The sequence below is a fragment of the Spinacia oleracea genome, chromosome 4 (genome assembly GCF_020520425.1).
Source record: "Spinacia oleracea cultivar Varoflay chromosome 4, BTI_SOV_V1, whole genome shotgun sequence".
In the NCBI taxonomy this organism is placed as follows: Eukaryota; Viridiplantae; Streptophyta; class Magnoliopsida; order Caryophyllales; family Amaranthaceae; genus Spinacia; species Spinacia oleracea.
In genome coordinates this window covers 85016837-85038776 of record NC_079490.1, presented here as the reverse complement: position 1 = coordinate 85038776, position 21940 = coordinate 85016837, and positions in this window count along the sequence as shown.

Here is a 21940-nt window from a genome sequence, read left to right as displayed (position 1 = left end):
TACCCATCAACCAAGAGTAGTTTCTAGACTATTAGCAAAGAATTTGCTTACCTAAAATATTTTAGAATTAAGTCAAATTGTGCTTAGTTTTTCAATGATTTTGGGGTCTTGGATTCATTTTATTCAAACCTGCCGGAACTAAATATGTCGAATAAAATGCCAATGACTTGTTTAAATTGCATGACTGCTTTAATTTTCAAGTTATTACTCATGATAAATGTTTAGACTTTGCATGCTTCAATGTATGTTTTAATTATTGTTTATAATTAAATATCTTGCACTGCAGTAAATCCTTTTAGAAAGGTAACAGTAAATTTCCTCGATTGGTAGTGAATCCAAGAACGATTCACGGAAATGAGATAAAGTGAGCAATTTAAAATGTACGTTTCATTTAGCGGCTTTTATGGTTGTTTTCGAACATCAAAGTCGAATGGCAAACTGATTGGTGCTTGTGAATTCAAAATGCAATGTAGTTTTGAGATCATAGAGCATTGAGTTTAAACGCTCAGCTTTACCAATGGTTAACAACCTAATATATTTGTCCATTTAATTCTCGAATGAGTCTAGTCCCTAGACATTCAAATTGATTGATGCTCAGAGAACTTTAGAAGCTTCTGGTAAGATCATCTAGTTGAAGAAAAATATTCAACATAAATAAAATGGTAAGACCTTTGTTGGAGTGACATTGGACATGTCTAACAAAGTATAAAAGTCAACACTAGAGAAGTCAATTCTTAAGACTATAAGAAAGGGTACAAGAAATAGGAAAACAAGAAACAAGTGAAAAAGAATTTACAATTCATTTTCTAGTTATAAGTTTATGTTTAAAGAGAAGTGACCTAGCAATCAAACTTCCTTGGTATCATATACCTCTTGAGGTTCTTACTTTGTAGCAGGTAGCCGGTCATCTAGGCTTAATAATAGTAGTTGGGTCATAAAGGTTGGATTATTTTGAAATATTGCATAGGTAGGCTTAATTAAAGAAAATCGGGCAAAGGTTGGATTAATAATTACAAATTTTCCTTGACTTTGTAGCAGGTAACCGGTCATCCAGGCTTAATAATAGTAGTTGGGTCATAAAGGTTGGATTATTTAGAAATATCGCATAGGTAGGCTTAATTAAAGAAAATTGGGCAAAGGTTGGATTAATAATTACAAATTTTCCTAAATCTTATGCATGTTTTAAGATATTTATTCCTTTAAATATGTCTTGATATTATGCGTGAGGTTCTGGCTTGATTATGCTGCATGATTAAGGATTTTAGTGCACTTAAAATTTGACCAACATAGTAAGATCCTTAAGTTCCAAACTTAAATATTGAGTTAAAAGGTGCCATTCCAAAATAACACTTACGTCTCACCTTTACATCAATATAGTAATAGTTTTCCGCCAAAGCGAGGTGTTACTTATTGATTTTAAAGGGGTAAGGTACACATTGGTTGTGAATACATTTTTAGATCAATTAGGCTCCGTTTGGTAGGGCGTAAAACGTTTTTATGGAAAATGATTTTTCCCTTTTCAATCATTTTACGTTGTTTGGTTGGGTAAGGGATGTAAAACAATTTTCCATGACTCCCTAAGAGGTGGAAAACCCTTTTCCATTTGAAAGGGAGGGAAACCACTTTTCCTTCTTTCCTCCTTACCTCCCTCTCCTTTCTTCCCCTCAATTTTCACCATCTTCTCCCATTTTCCTTTAAGTTACCAAACAAAGGAAAACTAGTTTGAAATTGTGTTTTCCCTTGGAAAATGTTTTTCATGGAAAATCATTTTACAATGAAAACGTTTTACGCCCTACCAAACGGAGCCTTAGTGATAGTTTTTCGCAAAAGCGAGGTGTCACTTCTGGTCGTTGTACACAATTAGTTATGAGTACAAGTTGCTTTGGTTGAACTCGACGATATAAGTAAGGAGTGCTTATAAGTCGTGCCAAATGAGATAGGTTATCCTAATAAGTTCTTAGACGTACCTATCAACAAAGAGTAGTTTATACACTATTAGAAAAGGATTTTCTTACCTAAAACATTTTAGATTAAGACAAGACAAATCATGCTGAATTCTTTAATGATTTTGAGGGTCTTGGATTCATTTTATTCACAACTTCCGGAACAATTAATTCGAATAAAATGATGAATGACTTGTTTAAATTCCATGTTTTCTTTTTCAAGTTATTATTCATGATAAATGTTTAGACTTTGCATGCTTCAATGTATGTTTTAATTAATGTTTATAATTGAATATCTTCCACTGCAATAAATCCTTTTATAAAGGTAACATTCAATTTCCTTGATTAGTAGTAAATCCAAGAACGATTCACGGAAATGAGAGAAAATGAGTAAATTAAAATACGTTTCTTATAGAGACTTTTATGGTTGTTTTCGACTAACAAAGTCGAATTGCAAACCAATTGGTGCCTGTGGATTCAAAATACAATGTAGTTTTGAGATCATAAAGCATTGAGTTTTAACAATCAAATTTACCAATAGTTAACTACTTAATATCTTTGTCCATTTAATTCTCGAATGAGTCTAGTCCCTAGACATTCGAATATATCGATGCTTAGAGAACTTTAGAAACTTCTGGTAAGATCATCTAGTTGAAGCAAAATATTGAACATAAATAAAATGGTAAGAACTTTGTGTTAGGTTATGAGCAATCTAATGTCATGTAGAATAAACTATCAATGCAAGAATCCCAATTAAATGCACATAATCATTTATCATAATTTAGTGAACACACTTTATGATTTCTTCCTTCCCTTGCTGCTCCCGTACCGAACAAGAACAAGTTATAACGCCAAACATCGTCCCTCCGTAGAAAGTCCACAATACGGTCGGATCTTCCTTAGATCGTACCAACTAGGATATAAAATAAGGTTTATGATTTCATCATCTAACTTTTAGGTGATAGGCAAAGTGTATTGAATTGTGTGTCTTAATTCAAGACCATAGGCCATGTATTTATAGGAAATAGGAAAAACCCTAGGAGCCAAAACCCTATAACGAATTAGGCAAGTTTTGGGAATTTACCAAAAACCAAAACCCTAAAACACTAGGTTTTCCGGCTATTTGCAAGGCAAGCAAATCGACCAGCCTTAATGGACAAGCAAGGCTTCGAAGCCTGCTATGTGTGCTGGCCCAAACAGCGTTGCCTTGCTCCAGGCACGCGCACGCTGGGCCTGGCGTGCTGCCTTTTGTAGACACCTACTTTTGTCCCCATTCCCGAAAGGGAAGGTTCGATGATGAGAACATAAATCTCCACTTGGCAACGCATCTCCTATAAAATAACGAATCTCAATCACCCTTTTCATTTCACCCGAAACCTGTTATTTATAGAAACCTGCTATGTATGGAAACCTGCTAAAAATAGTAACTGCCGTAATGGGTAGTTGTTAAAAGTGGCAAGTCATAAAGGATAGAAACCTGTCAGAATTAGGTGTTGCACTTCAACATATATCCCAAATGAAATAGAAATTGCGAAAGAATCCTATTTCTAATACGATTCGAAAATAAGAGTTACGTATTAATTAAAATCCTAACGAGCCTAGAGTTCGTAACGGGCCCAGACGCATTCCGTCATAAAATTAATACGCACTAAAAGACTCGATTAAGTCTCATGCACTCCGGATTCTAAGAGTCCGAATCTGACAAAGAAACGGCCCAGACCCTATTTTCAACGCCTGGCTCTGGGCGCCGAAATCTTCGGCGCCCAGCCCTGGGCGCTGAAATTACCTGGGACGTGTTCTTTCCTAATTCTTCGTGGATTAGAGCTCTACAATTCTATCTTTCCACGAACTCTTTTCTATAAATATAGCCTCAAGTTCGACGTGAAAACACAAAAATTATTATTCTGAGTATTGACTCCAACCCCTAAGCCTAAGCCTCACGCTGCGAAATTGATCACGCGTTCTGTCGCAATCGATCCAAAAATCGAACAGAACGTATCCTGTCCCGTAACTTGCGATTCGTTAAATAAAAGGAGAAATAGCAAAGTCAAAGTGGTTAGTTTTCTGAGAACCGTGACACACCTCTCAAGGGTGCGTCGTAATGTGTCCCTTTTCCATGATTTAATTGCTTTCCTCGCCCTTTTATGAACTGTTAAACTAATTGAATCTGATTGTTCTTTCACGCCTAATAAAGATAATATTTTTGGGAAATTGGATTATCATGCTAGGTCCCTTAATACAATCTAAATCAGATAATCGCGCTCGATCTAGTATTATATGTTGCATATTGTTAAAATCAACTCAGATTAGTTTAATAGTTAACGCATGTCCCTTCAATTATTTATGCTGAGCTAGTAAGGATATCCTGCCTCTGGAGTTATCGACGAGCGAGTATTCCTCTCGGTAGTTACAGTCCCCCGAACCCTCAATCTCTACCCTGCGGGTGTACGTTGAGAGATCCCCACACCAGGGATCACAAGGGAACCTATGGCCGTCGTGGTCAAACATAATTGCACTCCCTTTATGTCACGATAACCGGGTTTTGTCAGTTTTTCTCATTGTCGTTAAAAACTGAATGGCGACTCCTATATTACTAGTCAATTGGGTGTAAACTCACAGGAAATCCAATTACACTTGATTTGACAAAAAGAAGCGTCACACCCACGAGGGACGAGGTCACGCATTAGCCTCGTGCTTTTTCGACCCCCTCACAGTGGCGAATCCACTGGGATAGTGAAGGAAATACTCGTGCTTGTAGGTAATCAAAATAGCCGAAGGGTGAAACGATCCTACCCCGCGTTTATTTCCCCATCATGTTGGGACGACCTGAAAATCAGCATATTAATGTGAACGGGCAAAACCGCATAACGAATCTTGGCTCCCTCATGGAGTTTGGACTAAGGATACTCATCGCCAACCGGGGGGTGCATACGCTTCGAATGCTGTCCACTCGGCACTTTCGCTAGTAGTACACCCGTCTCAAACCCAATCGCTCGCCCATTAGGTCCCTTTCATTGGTGCATGCCCCCTTGGCTTACATCGTGATTGGCCTCTTGGGCGAAATTCGTCTTTTGAAGGCACTACCTCGACCGGGGCATGTGTTGGATCTGCGATAGAAGCGGTACCAAGCCGGCGCAAATGCTACCCATAGAAGCCTATCTTAAACTACATGACATATTATTATCTTGCCTCATGATGTAATGTTAGTTATGTGTAGCGAAATACGTGATTGTGTGTGACAAATAATCCTAGAAAACCAACGACCTAAAAAAAATTGCCCAAACATTCATAAAGCAATTGGCCAAAGATTTATACCAAAATACGTGTTCCGCAAACCCGAACGATCGCCACAAAAATATGTGATGCTCGGGATGGCCCGTAACGAATCCCACAAACGCTGCACAACGCGTAAAGGATGTTATTAGGCAAGCACACAAAATCAAAGTCGCATAAACAAAAAGTAGACGTAAACAGAAAACGAGAACCAGCCAGGGACGCATTTTCAACGCCCCTGGCTGGGCGCCATAATTTCTCACGCCCTACGCTGGGCGCTGAAGTTGCTGACTGGCCTTCTGGTCAGGCGCAACAGCCTCGGTGCCCGCGCAAAAAGTACATAGCCAAAAAAGCCATTCGTAAAAATTGCTACGATGGCGTAAGAAAAAGCACTCGATTCTAAAAGCGACTTATAAAAAATAAATAACACTTTGTGTCGTTGTTAGGCCTCCTACGACGACAATGCTCGGCACCAAAACCGAATATGCTAATAACTATGATTGTCACAACGGGCAAGTGTTTCGAAAATCCAAAGAATGACCAAAAGAAAAACCCAAAAAGTGTACCAACAAAAGAAGAGCGAAAAAACCAATAGAGAGTGTCAAAGTCTAGACTAAGTAATGCTTGAAACTTTGGGGCCTAAACTTTAGCTTATCTTATGCATAGGACTGGTCCTGCCACTTGGTGCCAATCGGGAAATCAAAGGTTAGTGCGTCTCGAAGATACATCGCCAACACAAGGTTTAGTGACTCCAAGCTCCGTCCGTCATCCCTCATTTCAAGGATCTCCGCTTCCCCAACCTCGATTCGCACCCTCAAACATGTCCATCGAAGAATTGCGAGACCAGATGGTCCAAATGACCCAACTTATGGGCCAACTGAAAATGGAAAATGAGGCCTTAGCGGCTGCACAAGCCAAAAATGACCTCGATAACGAGAAGAGGATTGAAAAAATGGTCCTACAGCAAACCATGGGGAGCAGGTACTTCTCCCTCGATCCTGAACCTTTTCCTGGCAAAATACCAGAAAAGTTTAGTTCATCTGACTTACCAAAGTTTAAAGCCACGGACAACCCCCGTGATCATCTATTGAGCTTTGTGAATGCCATGAACTTGAAAGGCGTGGACAAGTCCATGTATTTACCTGCCTTTCCTTTGTCCTTGGAACCTGTGTCGCTCAAATGGTACTACCACCAGGACCCTAAGCTCTTCCCCACTTGGGAAGACTTTGTCAATGTCTTCATCAAGAAATACTCATCGAACATGGATTTTCAAGTCACCATGCGCGAGCTGGAAGTTCTCTTCCAAAAGAAAAATGAGGGTTTCACAACCTACTTTGCTAGATGGAGGGACCAGGCGGCCCAACTAATCAATAGGCCTCCCGAAACAGAATTGGTCCAAAAATTCATTGACAACCTGGACCCGGCGTACAGACAACACCTTAGGTACCTGGGACTTGACACTTTCAAAAGAGTTTATGATGTGGGAATAAAGATCGAGGATGACCTCGCAAAAACAATACAAAGTAAGCCCGCATACAAAAGCAACACCTACAACAGGGGCAACACATCCCAAGCCCAAGAAGTCCATGCCGTAGAGGAGACTCCCGCCCGAAAAAGCCCTGGAAGATGGGTCCGAGACCGAAAGTTTGCCCCACTCGGGTCGACTTTGGTACAAGCCCTTGAAAGACTAACCAATCAAGGAAAGCTGAGGCCTATAGGCCCCACCCGTGACCCTCCTGTTAAGAGCAAATATTGGGTCGAAGGTACTTATTGCAAATTCCATCAAGGAAATGGGCATGACACTGAACACTGCTGGAATCTAATAAATACGATCCAGGATATGATAGAGGATGAAGTGATACCTCTCCCTAACGTTGGCAAACCCAACAACAACAAGAGCCCACTCGGCTCTTGTCACATCTCTCTCGACCAACCAGAAAATGAGAACTTCGACCCTACGGTGTACATTACACCCCTAGGAGCACCACTCGCCGTGGTCCCTATGGATCGAATCGAGAGAGAAGTGTTCGGTGTGTGGGATGATGATGCTGAAGATATCTACCTATCTCAAGTATCGGGCCAGGACCTCTTTACTGAAACTTGGCCCGGGTATGATCTCATTGACACCACCCCTCAAGAACCCGATGTCGACAATCTCACCCGATCCAGAATGATATACCAACCGGATATTCGCCCACCTCCTATAGACGATATCCCAGTCAGACAAACTCCTGAGAATGGACGGCACACCACAATCGCAGAAGTCATTGAAAATCCTCTCTTGAAGCAACTAAAAAGAACCAAGGCCGAGATTACCATCTGGGATCTCATGTGCACTTCAAAGGAGCATTGCGAAAGGCTTATTCGCTCACTTGACCTCATCTCAGTGCCTACGGATATCACACCTGACTCATTGGTTAACCACGTCACGAGAGATGCTGGAGAAAAAGCCATAGTTTTCACTAACAAAGACTTGCCCAAAAAGGGGGGTGCTCACAATAAAGCCCTCTATCTAGTGGTTGGATGCAAAGGACACAACATCCCCCTAGCGCTCGTAGATAACGGTTCGGCAGTTAACGTTTGCCCATTGCGAACCGCCCATTGCTTGGGGCTAGGAAACGATGACTTCCAAACCTCCACGCAAGGGGTACGAGCTTATGATAACTCTCGAAGGCTCGTGTTGGGAAAAATCAACCTTACAATACGAACCGGGCCTGTGGCACGCACCACGGAGTTTCAAATAATTGACATCAAGCCCACTTTCAACCTCCTCTTGGGGCGACCTTGGCTCCATGACTTAGGAGGTGTGGCTTCTACCTTGCACCAAATGGTTAAAATTAACCATAACGGGGTGATACTGGAAATCCGCGCCCCTCCTCTCGACATCAGTTATACTATGGTTGGAACGGCCGAAACAACAGACGACCTTTATGGGTTTCAAATGGATGAAGCAATCCAGTTCATCGAAGACTATGATCCAGCATTCCTAGACCTGCGCGCATCCCGAGTCATCCCTAGAATACTGTTAGCTCAAGGTTATTTCCCAGGAACCCCATTGGGCATAAGGAAGAAGGAATGCACATTCTATCCTTTACCCAACAAATCTACTCCCTTTGGCTTAGGCTATGAACCAACGGAGGAAGATATTGCTGACCGCCTGTCTGGGCTACGCCTTAACAAGGCCAAACAAACCACCCTCCTTCCCCCGTATCAAAGAACCCTTAACGGGATGTTCATTCGGGAAGGAGAAGAACACCCATGTTGTGATTTCCCTGAACCCTTCGTTCAGGATGGCTTGCTAAAACCCGGATTTGAAATTTTCCATGACTGCCACACCTTGGACGAGGCACCCCACCTCACCAAGACCAAAACAGCTGAAATATTGGACAACCAGGCTCTATGGACATTGTTTAACGAATCGAGGCCTATGGAGGACGAGACTGTGATGACTACCCTAGCTTTACAAGATGAAGGTTTCGATCCAACCCGGTTAGTCGCTCATGCATCAACACTAGAAGAAATCGAGAACGGATGGGTGAAGACATATCAGTGGGTCAACGCAAAAGGAATAGAATTCAAGATGAGTACCGGTGAAGGACCAAAGTTTTACGAGACTAAACCCAAGGCTTGAGCCGTATAGAGCACCTTAGTAAAAGCGCCTAGTAGTTCTTTAGATTGGTAGAAAAAAAATAAAGGCTTTAGATGGTCCTAAGACCCCTTAGAATATAGGTTAATTTTATTGCTGTGTGTTTTCCTTACTTTCCAAATGAATAAAGGCGTAATATTTCTCCTAAAAACTTTTATTCTAACACTAAATGAGCACCAAACGTACTTGCAAAGAGGCAGCCCACTCTAGGCCCAATAAACAAGGCCCACTCGGTCTTGAACCGTGACATCGAAATTCATCAAACCCCAAAATGAACCACATTATCATATTACCAAAACATAAGGGTTTAACCCATGCAACCCAAAGAAAGCAAAAGAAACCATGCAAATGTTGCTCAAGAAAAAAACTCATAAAAATAAACACCGCCCCCGGCATCAACACGCACCTCAGCCCACTCAAAAGCCTACACAAAGATCTTCATATCTTCCGCACACTAACCCAATTCTCAAAACCGTTTCGAGTCACGAATAGGAAAAATTAATCCGGACAAAAATGCGTCTCACGTTAACAGTCAAAAAGCCTCCGAAATAGCCTCAAAATTGATTTTAATACGAGTAAAAAGCAAAACACAAAACAAAGAGAAAAGAAATAAATGCAAGAACATGTGAAGCAAAGCGTGAAAAACGACCGCCCAGAAATCATTTTCAGCGCCCAGGGCTGGGCGCCGAAATCTTTGACGCCCCAGCCTGGGCGTTGAAACTCTCTGCCTGCCTAAATTTTTTTTTCCAGAAGTGCTCGTCATTTTATCCGCACATAACGGAAAAAAAACGAACACTTGGGGGGTACAACATGTATTCAGTTTGCGTACCAAAAATAGCCGTACAAAAAACACATGGAATTTCATTTTTATACGCGGCTTACGGCAAAAACAGCAGACTAAAATAATGATAATACTTCACTCATTTTACCGATTAAATAATATGTTTCCACCTCAGGGCATATCTATTAAAATTCGGCATCCTAGAATTTATTCTAGCTAGAACTACGCGCGACCTGATTCTAACAAAGATACGTAGGCAATCCTATTTATGGATTCGGTCCAATTAAATAAAAAATATATATACATTGTGCAAAAGTGTTAGACATATATAAAATATAAAAAAAAGGAGAAGCAAAAACGAAAGTAAAAAAATAAAATACGCCTTTATTAAAAAATAATAAGAAGGAAAACAAAAGTGCTAAGAAGGAAAAAACAAACACAACTGAAATAAATTAAGGGCACCTACACCCTAGCAAGAACTACACTACTCTAGTTCTTCCGGATCATCAAATAAAGTCTTGTAGAGGGCAATGTTCGCAGGATCCACCCCCACAGTCTTCTGCGCTGCCCCTATATCAATCTCCATAAGAACCGGCTCCTGAACACTAACTTCCAAAGATGCCAAGGCTTCAGAAACATTCTCAGTTTGAACAGTTACAGCCCGCTCAGCCTCAAGGGCACAGACAATGGTGGGGGAAGGATTATCAACATCAACTGGATTAGTCACTGTTTCTACTGGCTGTTGAGCCTTCCTAATCCATACATTGTTCCGGCGACGATCTCCGCGAGAGCTTGTATTTCTTTTAACAACGGCAGGCCCCTTCATGTTAGGCATCTTCTTAAGCTTAGAACTGGAACGGGGAGGAACTTCCTTTCGCTTTCGATCAGGACGATCTTTCACAGTCTTAATACCATGGGTGCGAAGATTGACAGAATCACGACCCTCATATCTAACCCGAATACGAGGTATCAAAAGCTCAGCCGGCTCCCCATTTCGAGCCTCGGTCCTCACACCTTTATCATCGGAGCTCATCCACAACTTGTAGTTTTCAGAAAGACCCACAAAGCCATTTGTAGCTACGGCCCAACGCGGGAGACCATCATAATTCTTAGCCCACGCCTGAACCCGTGCTTGTGAAAAGGCCGCTAAATTAGGTGGTACCGTATCAGAAAAGGGGATAGTCTGCCTTAAGCCGTATTGACGCATGACTCGGTAAGGAAAGATATAAATGGGCCGGGATAGCCCCAACAAAGAAACATAAACTGATACATCAGAACCCCCCGTCATAGTAGTCAAACCCCACCACGGTACCACCCACTTAATAGAACAGATACCATGAGTAAAAAAGGAGGCCCACTCGGCCTCGTCCTGACCTCGGTGCAAGTACTTCCGGTTACCCAAGGCTATAGGGCGATAATGTTTAGGATCGGCAGGAGTTTCTAAGAGCCTAAGTCGTTCCATGAGCCAAATCTGCAAAAAACGGGTACGATCAGATCAAAAAATAATAAATAAACAAACGAAACCTGGGGCGTAGTTTCAACGCCCAGGACCAGGCGCCGAAAATTCTAACGCCTAGCCCTGGGCGCTGAAACTCAGTTCCAGGCAGGAGGATTAAAAAAGTATGCCAAAAAAAAAAACATACACATGCGCAAGGAAAAGATCGATTACCTGCAGCAATAGGGGGCTCCCCTTAAAATATTCAGATTTGGCATCCTTCTTCAGCTCATCCGCAGTCAGCAAAGTCTCGGCAACAACCAACGGTATAATAGAATAGAAACTTTCCATCTGGCTAATCAAGGGGATCAACCTTATGTCACCGAACTCACCATCGTTATTCGACAGCAAATAATGATTCAACAAGAAAAATACAAGGGCTCGAATGTTCAATTTCTGTTCGGTCATATTTTTACTGGGCCTAAAGTGATGTTTTACAAGCTTTGCCAAATTAACCTCATCACCTACAACAATCTCAGCAAGCATGTTAGCATCTAGTCCTAGGAAAGCCCCTATGGTTGTTTACCCTCTTCAATGGTGCCAGGGGTGGCAGGAGTAGCATTAGTAGGATAACCAAGGATCGCGGCAAATTCGTTTGGCAAAGGACATATTTCATTGCCCCGAAAGACAAAAACATGATGATCAGAATCCCAAAAGCTTAGGGCTGCATGCAGAAAGTTATAATCAATATTAATTTGTTGTAAGCCTAAAAGTGCCTCTAAGTGGTATTCTTTCAACAAAGCCTTTTCTGTAGGAGTAAGGGCTCGTAGCCAACGCCCAACAGCTCGTTGGAGTGAGAAGGAAGGAATCGACATGACAAAAGCAAGGAGGAATTAAGGCTAAGCAACTACAAGAGAAGAAAATTGAGAGTAATAGAAAATAGGGACGTATCTAGCCCCTATATATAGCCTGAAGACATCAAGTGACATTCCGATCCCATTCGGAAACGCGTTCAGAAATCTGAAAACCAAAAATCGCCAGGAAAGGACTTTCAGCGCCCACAGCTGGGCGCCGAAATAATTAACGCCTAGCCTTGGGCGCTGAATATGCAGCCCATGGCCCAAATTTCACAAAACGTGGAACAGGAAAGGACTTAAAACCGTGTTGCTAGACACGAGGCCCTATTTGCAATCAAGATCAAGCCCAAAAGCACCTTTAGCACCCAAATAGCAAAAATGAATGTTAAAACTTGGTCGAAACTTAGACTCGTCTCAAAGAATATATGTGTACACTTTTCAAAACAAATATGAGCAAAATAAATATCAAGGTCATTCTTCGAAACACCAAAAAATATTGTTAAGTCGTTGGTTTCTCAAAATGAAAAATGTTTGTTTGTCAAAAGATTAATCCGGGCTAAGCCAAACCGGATGTTATTGGAAGATAAACTTCATCACCCGAAGACTGAAGTCGCACTCCACGACTTCGCCAAAATAGCGCACCACTATAAAGGTCGCTCGCACATACGAGCACGACCCCAAACATCTCAGTTGGCAAGATCGCGTCACGAACCACGCGAGCTTCAAATCGAAAAAAACGAATTCAGGGACGTCCACCCTTAGCGGACAGGGCTCGCCCACCCTCAGAGGGCGGGGTCTGCGTCACTAGCCGCGCAAGTCCTCAGTTTTCGAAAAAGAATCTTCAAAAAACAAAATGAAACAGGCTTGCCATCTTCAGCCGGCGGGGTCTACGTCACAAACCACGTAGGTCCTTATTTTCAAAACAAAAGCACAAACAAATTTCAAAATAGATTCGTCCACTCCTATCGGACGGGGTGTCCACCCTTAGCGGACAGGTTCGCCATCTTTAGCCAGCAGGGTCTACGTCACAAACCGCGTAGGTCCTTGTTTTCAAATTTCAAAAACAGATTCGTCCACTTCTATCGGACGGGGTGTCCACCCTTAGCGGACAGGCTCGCCATCTTTAGCCGGCGGGGTCTGCGTCACTAACCACGCAGGTCCTTAGTCGCAGCAGCGATAGCTTTTTCTGGTTTTCCGTTTTTCCAAAAAAGAACGATGTGAGTAGTTTTCCTTTTTTCCAAAAAATAAAAGGATTTGGTTTTCCCTTTTTCCAAAAAAGAACGATGTGCTGGATTTTCCTTCGTTTTACGTCCCATAAAAACAAGGGGGTTTTCTCGTTTAGCTAACCCTGAAAATGAGAATCTTTAAAAACATTTTTACCTCGTGATTGGGCTTGGCCAGGCCCAATTACACTTTATAGTTTTGATTTCGAAAACATCTGTAGGTACTCCCAATGACAAAGTGAGGGAGTTTCTACGCCTATTTAGATACTTCCAATGACAAAGTGAGGGAGTTTCTATACTATCCGTTGACAAATCCCAACGACACGTGAGGGATATGTCGACACTTCAAGTGATGACCCTTAAGTCCAATGTTATCACTCGGGGGCTCGTGAGACACTCGCAAAAACAGGTCACCATGGCTTGTGTGACGCACTCCGTCTAATACTTTGACCATAGTCTTACTCCAAGACTCAGTCAAAGTGGGGGCTAACTGTAGACACCTACTTTTGTCCCCATTCCCGAAAGGGAAGGTTCGATGATGAGAACATAAATCTACACTTGGCAACGCATCTCCTATAAAATAACGAATCTCAATCACCCTTTTCATTTCACCCGAAACCTGCTATTTATAGAAACCTGCTATTAATGGAAACCTGCTAAAAATAGTAACTGCCGTAATGGGTAGTTGTTAAAGTGGCAAGTCATAAAGGATAGAAACCTGTCAGAATTAGGTGTTGCACTTCAACATAAATCCTAAATCAGATAGAAATTGCGAGAGAATCCTATTTCTAATACGATTCGAAAATAAGAGTTACGTATTAATTAAAATCCTAACGAGCCTAGAGTTTGTAACGGGCCCAGACGCATTCCGTCATAAAATTAATACGCACTAAAAGACTTGATTAAGTCTCATACACTCCGGATTCTAAGAGTCCGAATCTGACAAAGAAACGGCCCAGACCCTATTTTCAACGCCTGGCTCTGGGCGCCGAAATCTTCGGCGCCCAGCCCTGGGCGCTGAAATTACCTAGGACGTGTTCTTTCCTAATTCTTCGTGGATTAGAGCTCTACAATTCTATCTTTCCACGAACTGTTTTCTATAAATATAGCCCCAAGTTCGACGTGAAAACACAAAAATTATTATTCTGAGTATTGACTCCAACCCCTAAGCCTAAGCCTCACGCTGAGAAATTGATCACGCGTTCTGTCGCAATCGATCCAAAAATCGAACAGAACGTATCCTGCCCCGTAACTTGAGATTCGTTAAATGAAAGGAGAAATAGCAAAGTCAAAGTGGTTAGTTTTCTGAGAACCGTGACGCACCTCTCAAGGGTGCGTCGTAATGTGTCCCTCTTCCATGATTTAATTGCTTTCCTCGCCCTTTTATGAACTGTTAAACTAATTGAATCTGATTGTTCTTTCACGCCTAATAAAGATAATATTTTTGGGAAATTGGATTATCATGCTAGGTCCCTTAATACAATCTAAATCAGATAATCGCGCTCGATCTAGTATTATATGTTGCATATTGTTAAAATCAACTCAGATTAGTTTAATAGTTAACGCATTTCCCTTCAATTACTTATGCTGAGCTAGTAAGGATATCCTGCCTCTGGAGTTATCGACGAGCGAGTATTCCTCTCAGTAGTTACAGTCCCCCGAACCCTCAATCTCTACCCTGCGGGTGTACGTTGAGAGATCCCCACACCAGGGATCACAAGGGAACCTATGGCCGTCGTGGTCAAACATAATTACACTCCCTTTATGTCACGATAACCGGGTTTTGTCAGTTTTTCTCATTGTCGTTAAAAACTGAATGACGACTCCTATATTACTAGTCAATTGGGTGTAAACTCACAGGAAATCCAATTACACTTGATTTGACAAAAAGAAGCGTCACACCCACGAGGGACGAGGTCACGCATTAGCCTCGTGCTTTTTCGACCCCCTCACACCTTTTGCGCTGGACCTTGCAGCTTGGCGTGCATTGCTGTGTGCTGGGCCTGGCTTGCTGCGATGCACTTGCGGGCTGGCCCGTCGAGCGATGGGCTGGCCCATGTGTTGGCATGTCGCTCATTGAATTTCCTATTTGTTTTTCCGATTCCGGAAAATATTTCCTATTCCAACAATATTTCCGATTTCGACAATATTTCTTAATCCGGTAATATTTCCGTTTTCGGTAATATTTCTGATTCCGGTAATATTTCTATTTTCGATAAGATTTCTTATACGAACCATATTTTCGTTTCCGGCAATATCTTCGACTTCGATAATATTTATACTTCCGTTATGAAATATATTTCCGTTTCCGGTAATATCTTCATCTCCGGCAAATATTCTTTCTTTGCCTTTTGGTAGTTTGTTTAGCTCCCACCGAAATCAACATCCGTCATTTCCAAATATCCATAATTAGAGTATTTACTGAATATAATATTCACCTGAATACTTCATCCGTTCACGTACTATTTGTGTGACCCTACGGGTTCAGTCAAGAGTAAGTTGTGATATAATAACATTAATTCTACTTGAACTGAAGCGGCCTCTAGCTAGGCATTCAGATCACTATATCTCACTGAATAATTAACTTGCTTAATTAATACTGAACCGCATTTATTAGACTTGGCATGAAATGCATTAAATTCAAACTTGGACCAAGGGCATTATTTCCTGCAGTCTCCCATTTGTCCTTAGGGACAAGTGTGCATTTCCTAATTCCTTTGTCTCTTAATGCCTGCTCATGAACATAAGGCAAGACTGGTTATCCTTATTACGTTCAGAGGTATTTCTTGATGTCAGAGTTCAACTGGTCCAATAAACATATAATCATAACCTATGATTCATCTGAGCACGGCCATGCATTTTACAGTTTCTAGCTCTACGAGTGGCCTTATACAACTTTTGGCAACTCATCCCGATTTATGGCAGGACAATCCCAATCTTGTGATCTTGAGTTTAGACTTCGTTTCAAAGGTGATTACCCAAGCGCTGCCATTATGGTCTCCTTTTACGGTGCGACGGTTGACAGCGTCAAAATATACAGGTCTCAAACAAGTAATCTCATATCACTCAGGTATTGAGGATTAGTGTCTAATAAGATAATGAAATTTACTTATGATAGATTTACATTTGTTACAGTAAAGTTTCATATGTCTTTTCCGATACTAGTCTTGTCAAGTAAGTATTTATGCAAATGATTATAACATTTCCATGTCCTCATGGTTCAAGAAACATAAATAGTAGTCATCTTGCTTTCTAGTCGTCTAGCGTTTTCTATGCGTCCACCTTTATAGAAAAATTCCGACCAGGGACCATTTTCAACTTTTGACATTCAAGTTCACTTGATAGACGTTTCTTAGTCACATAACTGGTCATGACAGTTATATCTTGAATATATTGTCAAATTGAAAAGACTCATCATTTAATACTAAACCATTATTAAATGGAATATGAAAATACATTTCATATATGATAAATGTTTAACCTGAGTGTTTTATAATCATTAGCCTCTAACACATCTTTAAAACAACCAATGGAATTCAAAACTATGTTTGATTTCCTATGCCACAATGTGAGGGTTGCTTCTCACTTTGTTGCATAGGTTTAGTTATCATTCTTTGCCAATCTTAATATCCTTTTTCATCGAATGCCTTTCGAGATAGGATAAAAAGATATTTTGAGTATGTTTATTTTGTGATCTAGTCTTTCTTGCTTCAATAGTGGTTCTACGCATTTTGAAATTAAGAGCCATCAAGTCAGCAGACATGTGATCCACCCAAGTTCAGTGAAGAACTCTTTAACATAAACAATTATGTTTTATTGCTTCTTAGGCAATAAGTACTTTTACTTCAACTGTAAAGGTTTCCATTGATGCTTTGTTTGGATTTTCTTATCTAAGCAGTTCACAGATATGTGGAACACTTTATAGCTGAATCTTTAGAACATAGAAATTAATATTTAATTTCCCACGCAAAGACACATGGTCTTTAATCCATGTTGCCATTTCAAAAGACGATGCAAATAGCTCGTCCTTGCCAATGGTTAACTCCAAAGGGGTCTTCCTTGATCATTTGCGAGTGTTTATGCGTGTAGCATCAAAATTTAGCATATCTTCATTTCCATGAATCAAGAACTATTCTTATTTAACTTTTAAAGTACCATAGGATTTTCTTGATTTCAATCTAGTTGATCTTAACTTAGATCAATAGAGATTAGTATATGTTCTTCATGCTTAAAGCCATACGATACACTTTTGGCGATCCTCATATTATATCATACATGATAAATACTTTTACAGAATAAATTCCTTATGAATTCTATTCATGTAACTTTAGCTCATTCAGTTTCAGTAGATACTGAATCCAGCTAAATTCTTTTGACATATAATATAGTTGAAGAATATTATCTAGATCCTTTGATGTTTAACTTAGTAAATGCTTATACATATTTCAAACATTCATTACTTAGATTTATTTAAATGGGTCGAATATCTCCAATGGAGTCTTTCGTGTTTGATTTAGTAAATGCCATTACTTAATCCAAAACAATATTCTAAGTTCTTTTGAGTATAGATCTTAATACCCAATATGTACTCAGTTTCGCCTTGGTCCATCATTGATAGATAATTTCAAATCTAAGTCATTATAATTTGAATGTTATTTTATAATAGAGAGACATGTGTGATACACATATGACCAATTGATTTTTACGTACTCTCACTAAACTTCTTTTACATCTATAAGATTTATGTATACTTTATGAAACTAAAATACTTATTAGCTTCGCTAAAATACAATTCCAATTCCCAATTGCTTCACTAGATCCATACTCGGATTTCATAAGCTAGCATTCATTTCAAGCATTATTTGGATCCACAAATCCTATGACATGCCATGTACATAGTTTCTTCCAAGATTTGATTGAGGAATACATTTTGTCATCCAATTTCCATACGTACCAATATGCAATCCTTGTTTGATTTATAGACTTTAGCATTTTGATTATGCATGAGGTTCTAACACAATCAACACCATGATTTCCTTGTAACCTTTAGCAACTAATCTAGCTTTGTATGTGAACACAATTCCATGTTTGATGGTTTTATCATTAAAACCAATTTGCAACCAATAGGTGTAAACTATTCTTGCAAATCAACAAAATTTTCAATTTTTTCATCAAAACATTGATTCTATTCTATGGCCTTTAACCATCTAAAACATTGAGTCTATATGTGGCCTCTAACCATTTTAGGGAATCTAGGTTTCGTCATATCTTTCTCACAAGTCATAAACTCATTAATCTTCATGATAATAGTTTGACTACAAGTTGTAGGTTTCTTCACTGTCTAATAGAATACTCTCATAATTTCAGTGACTTGAACTCTACGCCTACTTGGGTATAGATCATCAAACAGTTGAATATCAATAGGTACTTTGAAATTCCTTTGAATATTATATTCTCCTTGAAGCACTTCAATAGTCTTCTTGAGATATCTATTCTTTAAAGCCACTTCTAAAGTCTTTAAAGAATAAGAGTTCGGATTTTCTGAAAAGCTTCTAAAAGCCTCTAGAATCTCCGTTTAAGTTTGTTGTTCGCCTCAAAGACCTTTCGAGGTCTATTTTCTCCAACTTTTCATTTTGGAAATGAATCTCCAAAAGGACACTTTTTCGAGCAAATAAACATTATGTTCTCAAAAAGTCGTGGTAGAAACAATACCCTTGTGTCTCATTTGAATAAATCACAATGAAACATATATCTATACTTGGGCCTTAGTTTGTTGGATAAAAAAAACTAGGCTCCCACTGAGTTTAGAAACTCTTAGATATATATAATTGAAAAGATATTCTGAAATTATTTTTCAATAGCTGACAAATTTGGTTTAGTTTGGTGGTAGTTGAGCATTTTCTGTAAAAATTGTAGGAAACTTCTTTATAATTCATCATTGATAGAATCAAGTACCAATTGAGTTCGATCATTCCAATTTAGACATACCATATCTTATGGAGCTAGATCGTGAAATTACAACACACAATCATTGATGATCATTTTTGGTCTTAAGTAATCATCGTCATGATCTTACCTAGATCTTTATGATTTCCTGTCAAGTGGATTTTATATTTCAGAATATTTGAACAAGCCAAACAGATTCAAACTTATATTACATTGAGTAAATAAACCAATATTCACTCAAATAATAAAGTCATAAAATATTTATTTAGCTTTGAGCTCTATTGTCTAGGAGTTCTAACAATAGTTCATATCTTTTTTTACTATCAACAAGTAAGGCTAGCTTATCTTGAATGATCTAGAAATCAATCAATTTTCAAAAGTCCATTAAAATAGAGCTATTGAATGTTACCTTGTTGATATGGTCTAATCAACAATGCCAAAGGTTAGTGGAACTCAAATCAAAGGATTGATTTGAACCTGTAGTAAAGTTCTTTATATTAAGGAGTTCATTGTTTTAATAAAGAATACATGACTCAACCCGTAAATGACAATTTTTATTCAAATGAACAAACAAACAACATTTTTATATACATTGAATGTTAGTTTTTTTGTGTTTGAAACAGAAATCTAGGTATGTCGATTATGGAAAACAATAGCCATTAAGTTCCAACCTTGAAAAGACTTAAAACAAACTAGATTACCCTAGCTACAATTAATGTAGCAATGCCATGCTTCATTTCCCACTTGTAGGTCATTAGTGTAGTCTAGCTTCCATTATTTGAGTTACTACCGAAGTAAGAACCTCAAGAGGTATATGATACCAAAAAAGTTTGAATGCTAGGTCAATTCTCTTTAAACATAAACTTATAGGTAGAAACGGAATTGTAAATTCCTTTCATTTGTTCCTTGTTTTCCTATTTCTTGTACCCTTTCTTATAGTCTTAAGAATTGAGTTCTCTAGTGTTGACTTTAATACTTTGTTAGACATGTCCAATGGTACTCCAACAAAGTCTTACCATTTTATTCATGTTGAAGATATGTTTCAACTAGATGATCTCAGCAGAAGCTTTTAAAGTTCTCTGAATATCGATCTATTCGAATGTCTAGAGGCTAAACTCATTCGAGAATTAAATGGATAAAGATATTTGGTTGTTAACCATTGTTTAAGTTGAGTGTTCAACTCAATGCTTTATGATTTCAAAACTACATTGTAATATGAATTTACAAGCACTAATTGGTTTGCCATTCGATTTTGATACTCGAAAACAACCATAAAAGTCTCTATAAGAAACATACATTTTAAATTGCTCATTTTCTCATGAATCGTTCTTGGATTCACTACCAATTGAGGAAATTTACTCTTACCTTTTAAAAGGATTTATTATAGTGGAAGATATCTAATTATAAAAAAATAATTTAAAACATACATTGAAGTATGCAAAATCTAAACATTCATCATGAGCAATAACTTAAAAAGGCAACATGCAATTTAAATAAGTTATTGAGCATTTTATTCGAAATATTTAGTTCCGGCAGGTGTGAATAAAATGAATCCAAGATCCTCAAAATCATTAAAGAACTAAGCATGCTTTGGATTGTCTTAATTCTAAAATCTTTTAGGTAAGAAAAAAACGTTGCTAATAGTCTAGGAACTACTCTTGGTTGATAGTTACGTCTAAGAACTTATTAGGAAAACCTATCCTATTTTCCACGATATAAAAGGACTCCTTACGTATATCGTTGATTTCAACCAAAATTAACTTGTACTCACAATTAATGGGTGTACCTTACCCCTTTAGCGTCAAGAAGTGAAACCTCCCTTTGGCGGAAAACTATCACTAATCGACCTTAAAATGTACTCACAATTAATGGGTGTACCTTACCCCTTTAAGATCAAGAAGTGACATCTCGCTTTGGAAAACTATCACTAACTTGACATCAAGGTCAGAAAGTGAGTGTTATCTTGGAATTTCACCTTTGAACTCAATTTTAAAGTTTGGAGCTTAAGGCTTTTACTATGTTGGTTAGTTTTTAAGTGAACTAAAATCCTTAATCATGCAACATAAGCAACCCAGAATCTCATACATAATATCAAGACATATTTTAAGCAATAAATATCTTAAAATATGCATAAGATAAAATTTGTGATCTAGTATGGACCGGCGTCATCTTGAAGCTTCAACTTCAAACTCTGTCTTGGAAATGGATTGGAAACTCCGTTCTTGAATTTCACCATGTAATGCGCCATTTTCATCAAATAGGAATTACAAAAAATTAATTGTACGCAGACCATATTAAAATATAAATCATGGTACTTTTGACCATATTTTACATTCAAACTTAATGGTACGCAGACCATATTTTACATTCATCCTTTTTGGGCCATACTAGTCACTTTCCACAACCTGCAAAACAATATATTTAAAATATACCATTCACCCATTCATTTATCAATGAATGACCCACTTACCAAGTTAGCAGAAAATATGAATCACATAATAATTGCAACAACTAATTAAGGCTCAAGAATCTACCAGTTACTTGACCTTATTAGTTCTAATCGAGTTTAATAATCCTAAGGTTATAAGGACCTAATCAAGAGTTTAACCATTATGAATAAAATCTCCCACTCAAACCAAGATTTATATGCTTTACTAATTTTAAACATAAAAAAATTTTCCAAGTCCAATCGGAAAACACATATTTAATTAAAATTTAAAGCTCATATAATGAATATTTTAAATCCGTTAAATTAATTTTAGTTGATTAAATTAAATTAATCATAATTTATTCAAGGTTTTAATTTTATAAAATAATTAGTATAAATTAATTATAA